This window comes from Drosophila persimilis, unplaced genomic scaffold (assembly GCF_003286085.1).
Source record: "Drosophila persimilis strain 14011-0111.01,24,50 unplaced genomic scaffold, DperRS2 tig00000124-arrow-pilon, whole genome shotgun sequence".
Taxonomy (NCBI): Eukaryota; Metazoa; Arthropoda; class Insecta; order Diptera; family Drosophilidae; genus Drosophila; species Drosophila persimilis.
In genome coordinates, this window is record NW_020825294.1 from 12,715,134 (window position 1) to 12,721,389 (window position 6,256).

Consider the following 6,256-nt stretch of genomic DNA (forward strand, 5'->3'; position numbering starts at 1 on the left):
TAATAATAGCTATAATATACATAGATTAGATACGAGTGTTTTCTTTTCTTTCTTTTCAAATGAAATGCTGTATTCTGTCTGCCAAGCTTTGGGTGCTGATGCTGTCGTGGTTTTTGCTGTGCAACACTGCAAAAAAAAGGGGGTACAAAAATTAAAATCAATGGGTAACAACGAAAAGGAAATTATACCAACAAATCGGAAATCGAAAGTGTACATTCTTATGGGATTCCTGGCAATATAGTATGCGTCCTCATATCCGCCTTACAAATACTAATACAAGCAATGCGGGAAATAAAATATCAATAAATAATCAACAAATCATTAGAATTCGCTTATTTAGTTATTGCATTTTCCATTGCCCTTTTGGTTCTCATTTAAAGTTTCATTAACTTTTACCTTATATTCCTAACAATTTTTTATTATTTTTGAAATGCGTTGCCTTGCTCTAAAACTTACAAAAATGCTTGGGATATGAATCGTTTTATAGTTTTTCTTTTTTTTTGTTTTTGTTTTTTGTTTTTTTTAGTCTTCAATAGGAAGAATAAGCAGCTAACAACAAACAGTTAATATGCTTTGTGTTTCGTTTTTATGTATACGCACTATGTTTATGTTTATCGGTTATATATGAATGTATATGTATATTATGTATATAAATATTGTATTTTGCAGCTAGAAAAATTAGCGAAAATATTCATATATATTTATTTGTGTTTGTGGATGTCTTGCGCGTTAGAGTTCAAGGGTCTTGAGAGAGTGAAAGATCAGTTTCCATCTAAAATCAGTTGAGTCTTCGTTCCTCGGTTTAAACAAGTGCAGCGTGGAAAAGCGGAAACGGAAAAGTCTGTTCAGAAAAATTCCCTAAACGAGTCTCATATTCATTTTATTTCACATAAGAGTTTTTCTAGTTTTTTTTTAAGTTTTTTTTTTTAGTTTTTTTAAGTTTTTTAGTTTCACGTTTACGTTTTCGAAGCAGTCTAAGATTTTGTTGTTTTCGAGTGTTGAAAAAGTGGTAAGTTCTCTACTAAATTGGGTTGTTTGCCTTTAAACACACACATAAATATATTCGTATATGTATACTTGTAGATATATATATCGTATATATATATATACTGTTCATAACTTACGGCTTATGTAGCAGAAGTAGCCTAGTGTGTAAATGTATTACAGATGGAGAGAGAGCCCCCGCGGAGGCGGGCTTCAACTTCAACTTGATTCGTTATATAGTAGCAACATTATAAATATATATATGTTTATGCATGTATATGTGTATAATTTGTTGTGTAAATGTTTTCAATTCGTGTATAAAATCAGTCATAGTCAATTATTTGTTTGGTTTTTAGTGTTTATCAATTATGTATATGTTTATGTTTATGTTTGTGTTGTGTTTGGGATGTGGATTGGGATCGGGATTGGGATTGGGATTGCGATTGAGATTGCTACCCGCCAAAAGAAGGGAATATCTATAGGAATCTGTATACCCATACAGACCCACTGTTGTAAGAGGGTAATGGTAAGAGGGGAAAGAACAATCCTTTTTTTGCAATATTACGATTCGCACAATGACACACATAAAAACAGACACTACTCAAGCATGCATATTGAACATACATACATCAATTTATACCGTATATACTCTCACGATTTATGTATATTTATCTGTATATATACTGTATACTTATATTCTGTTAAAACGCTTTGACGGACTAGTATAAGAATTAAAATTCTACTTACAGAAAACTGTCTGGGCCGCCGCAAGGCAAAGCGACTCGGATTCGAATTCGAATTCGAAATCGATCCGAACCGATCCGAGCTCGTTCTGCACTGGCATTTGCTGCCCCGAGCATAGACACGCATAATCATTTGGTTATTCAGTTAGATATACTCGTACGCCTCCTATATATGTACTAAATAGTGTTTAAGCATTTCTCGAGTGGTTCCTTTAGGCATAGTCTAGTAATACTTAAAAACACTTCTACGAAGCCAGTTTGAGTTTTAATTTACTTTTACTTTTGGGGTTCTGGGGTTTTGGTTTATTATTAGTTCGCTGCTGGGCCGTATTGACATCTGTCGATATCGATCCGATCCGATCTACTAGAATTTTTTACAAAATTTAAATTCCATGCTCCAAACATGCTCAACAACGCCGACGAATACGAATACGAATACGAATGCCTTTGGTTTACTTTTGGTTTCTTTTCCTTAATAACATTTATCAAAAATATAAACTACAAGTAAAATGACTTTTGGTTTTCTGGTTTAGATATGACATACAAACATATATGTACATACATATGTACATATGCATGGACACCTACGAGTGTAGCCTAGGTTTCGTCCTCCATGGAAGGAGTGCCTGCCTGGCAGCCTCATGGCCAGCTCGAAAAAAGACAGAGAGACCAGTTCTTGGGGGCACTGATCTCGTTTGATTTCGATTCCGATTCCGCTTCGATTCCATTCAACGTTCATATAGAGCTCCTAACAATCACATCAAATAATAGTCGTAATAGTAGTATGCATACACATACAAATGTATATACATAAGTAAGTGTATATATGTATGTATATATGTACGCGTGAGTTCCAACACTAGCATGCACTGGACTGTCCTTTCCATTCATTAAACAACACTTACACTTAGCTCTAATCCGTAAAGATCGGTTCTCTTGCTTCCTTGCGCCTTCCTACCGATGGTGTTACCTTTCCTTCAAGTTCCCCTTCTGTTCTGTTCTTTTCTTGTCCTGTTTTTGGGCGGGGAAAACGAGACTTTTCCCCGAAAAACTAATCACAAATGGCCAACTACATGTACATATACTATATAGGTAATGTTAACATATATAAATCGGTTTACATGTACGTACATACGTACGAGTGTGCGCCAACGTCGGGAGCCAGAGGCAGAGCCAGAGTTGTAGGAGAGTCATACCGCTCCGATGCTTCAGTTTGGCGCCTATATAGGTATCTATATACGAGTATATATGTATGTATATATATTCGTGTATATGTATACTTAGGGGAGAGCACAGTTAGTTGGCGGTATATGTAAAACGTTTATCGATTCGGATTATCAGAAATAAAACTGCATCCACGTACATACATATGCGAGTACGTGGGCATCGAGTACTATCCATGTTGTTAGTTTTGATAGCTTATACATACAAACATATGCATATCAGAAATATGACTCCTTAGAGTGTCCTGTGTGGGTGTGTGTGTTTGTGTGTGGCTTCTTCTTGACCAATTTTCGTATATGTATAGAGAAACATATGCATATCAGAAATATGACTCCTTAGAGTGTCCTGTGTGGGTGTGTGTGTTTGTGTGTGGCTTCTTCTTGACCAATTTTCGTATATGTATAGAGAAACATATCCATATGTATGTTTTTATTTAAAAAAAATTGTTTCGGCTTTCCTTATGTTTTTGTTGTTGCACAGTCTATTAGATTCTCAATTCATCAAATGTTTATCAACATACATTCATCATATACATATATATATATATATATATATATAGGTTATACCGCTACTACGGACAAGGGGGATGGGGAGGGGGGACAGCAGAAAGATGGGGTCTCGGGGCGTCCACTGGGGGCGTCAGGGGTGTACACTGTACAGTTCACTGCATCGCAACTGTTCAAACTATGGAAATCAACTAAAAAATAAATCAAACCAAATAAAACTACTAAATAAATAAAGCAAACAAGTGAGGGTATTTTTGTATCAGAATATATATAAAAATCTTTAATGTTTCTCGGTTTTTGTTTTTATTTTGTTTGTGGCATTTGTTGGATTGTGTGCTTCGTGTAGACAACGGTTTACAACAATTTGTGGAGCAGAGGGTTGAGTTTTTTGTTTTCTTTGTTTTTTTTTTTTTTTTTAAATACTAAGTTTAAATGTATTTTTTTTTTCATTTGTGTGTGTGTGTGTGTGTTTGTGGGTGGGTGTGTGGGTGTGGTTGTTTCATAACATTTAAAAACCTAATAATAATGATAATAATAGTTGATCAACATAAAAACAAGTTTACGCAAGCACAAAATACAAAAATTAAAGTCCTCGCCGGAATCGGTCAGTGCTAATCCATCCAAAATGCTAATAAATACAATACAATTAAATAGTTTCAATTAGCATATACATATATGCATGTACTGAACTGTACTATACATAATCAGCTATGAAGGTGTGTAATACCATCAATCTATTGATGGTACCGATAGCAGTTTTTTTCTCCTTTCTTTCAACAATTTGTATATAAAAAAATTTCAACAGTTTTTAGTTTTTAGTTTTTTTTGTGGTTTTGTTTTTTGGTTGTCAAGTAAAAAGTTTTCTCACACGGAAAATGTACAATACTTTCGTTTACCTCCCCGTTGCATCATTGCATCGTCGTCGTCGTTACAGCTACATCAATACATCGATACATCAATACATCAATACATCATTCATCGTTACAATAGTCGTTCAAGTCAATGGGGGTTACATACAACAAGAGAGAACTACAAAATATATGCTCGTATATATAATAATCTCACTTAATAAATACACACAAAAATAATCGTAGAAAACCAAAAAAAAATACAATTCAATAAAATAAAATACACTAAGAAAAGCGTTTTTCCAAAACAAACAATGAAAGCACTAGCATAGTTAAATAAGTAATACATAGGTATGTATAATAATTATATTCAAGAAGTCTAATACCTGCTTATGTGTGTGTGTGTGTGTGTGTGTATGAGGAGGTCATGGTGGGGGGACGGGGTCGGGGTCGGGGCCTGCTGGGACACATGGGGCTCCTAGCAAAACCAACAAAAAAAAGCGAGAGAGAGAGAGAGATTAATTACTTTAAGAATTACAAAATAAACATTTTTTAAATGCTGTTCCTGTTAATGTTGCGTTTGTAGTCTCAAAAGGTTCGGTTCCTTACATATTCCCCCTGCTCGTCTAATCATTAATTATTATTTAACTAACACTTAGAGAACACTTTAGTTAGCAAAGTAAATGCCTTAAACGGATACAGTGCACGCCACAAGCGTAAGGAGTGTAGCGAAGCTGCTGCCTGCCCCTCCTCTCCTCTCATCTCCTCTCCGTTTCGTTCCTTTCCTTTCCTTACGTTTCTTTAATAATTATTAAATTATTTGAGATTTTTGTTTCGTTTCACTCTTCAAGTGTTTGCCTACACACTCGCATCTATGCGTATGTAAATATGGGGACACATACACATACATATACGTGTACGCCCGTTGTATACGTGTACCTACATAGTTGTATAATTATAGTAGTTATATATGTTAAGTCTTCTGCGCTGATTGCCAACTTTCAGTTAAATGTATTTGTTACTTTAAAATTGATTTATGCATTCTTTTAATTGGAACATTAATAGTTTCAAATTGCATCGAATCTGCGGGACCACGAGCTGCGTGTTGATTGCAGAAATACTCGTAAATAAAGGATCAACAATTACGACTTAGGCTAATTGTTTGCGTATGTTTGTGTTTGTGTTTGTCTTTGTTTCTGTTTGTGTTTGTGTTGGGTTAAAAATTAAGAAACGGCAAATATTGTGTTGGTTGTATTATTATTTAAGATACTTTCTTGTGTGGTGTGGTGTGGTGTGGTATGGTGTATAAATAGCAAAACAATGGAATAGAAAACATCAAACGTAAAACTAGGCGAGTATAAAAAATGAATTCTGTTGTGTCGCGGTTTGGTCTCAGTTCGGGCTCGGGGGATCGGGTTCGGTTTTCGTATAAAGGTAGCAAACATTTCTTAAGCAATAGGTTTTTATAAATAATCAGTAATCAATAGATAGTAATGTAATCAAAAAATAATTTATAAACATAAAAACAGTTGTATAATATATATATATGTATCAAATGTTTATGCAATCAAAGAATAATAATAACAAACAATCTGCGCAGTTATACATCTAGAATTACAATCGGTTATCAAATAATTACGCTCTTCCTAGACTCCACTCGACTCGACCCTTCTTCGAGTATCGCTCGTCGTTATAAGCAGCTAATCGTTAATTATGTCTCGTTAGATTTCAGTTTTAGTTATATTATTTTTAATTCATGTTTTCTCTTGCTCCTTCTTCCGTAGCTTCAAAACGAACATGAGAAAGTGGAGGGACTTCTTCTGGTATTATTATTATGATTTATATAAAAATTCTTATTTCGTGGTTTGCTCTTGTTTTTTGTTTTTGTTGTTTTTTTTTTTGTTTTTTGTTTTTGTTTTTTGTTTTTATCCACTTTGGACTTGCGCACGTG